Source organism: Triticum dicoccoides, chromosome 5B (genome assembly GCF_002162155.2).
Source record: "Triticum dicoccoides isolate Atlit2015 ecotype Zavitan chromosome 5B, WEW_v2.0, whole genome shotgun sequence".
Classification (NCBI taxonomy): Eukaryota; Viridiplantae; Streptophyta; class Magnoliopsida; order Poales; family Poaceae; genus Triticum; species Triticum dicoccoides.
This window is the reverse complement of record NC_041389.1, coordinates 529,297,373-529,298,033: the sequence shown is the minus strand read 5'-3', so window position 1 is coordinate 529,298,033 and position 661 is coordinate 529,297,373.

The window sequence follows — 661 nt, the reverse complement described above, 5'->3', positions numbered from 1 at the left end:
TCAAAGACTATTCATAGCTCTGGGACACAACCTAAAGTAGCTGTGACTGAAACTTATTACAGGCAACACGGTCATATATATGTTTTGATTTCTACTTTTTTAAATGCACATTGTACCTTTTTGTATACACAATAAACATTATGCACATTTACAAAAAAGAAATACATGATTAATATTTTTTCATATATATGTTTTGATGTCTACTTTTTTCATAGACATTGTACATTTTTTAGTAAACATTAGGAACATTTTTCTATACATGTTTAACATTTTTCAACTCTGTATCTAAAGTGAAATTTATAATAGAAGTATTTAAAATATTTTGAATTATGAGCAATGGTAAAAAGAAATAAAGCAAAAAAAAAGTAAGCATCACAACTGGCATATGATGAACCACCACCACTGTCAGTCACCCGCTCGACATCCTAGTGTGATGGAATGCAAATATGCAATGCCCGGAAAAAATAAGCATCGACTAATTCGTAGCATATTTAAATCTTACGTGGATTGCCACCGTTTTTTATGTGAAAATCATCATTATCCTGTGTTTGTTTAGTAGGATCTGTCAGCAAAACCGGTAGACGTCGTGAATTTGTTTTTTTCTTCTTCCATATTTTAAACAGTTCATGTCACGCCCAAAACAAGCTTGCCTGTGGGTGGG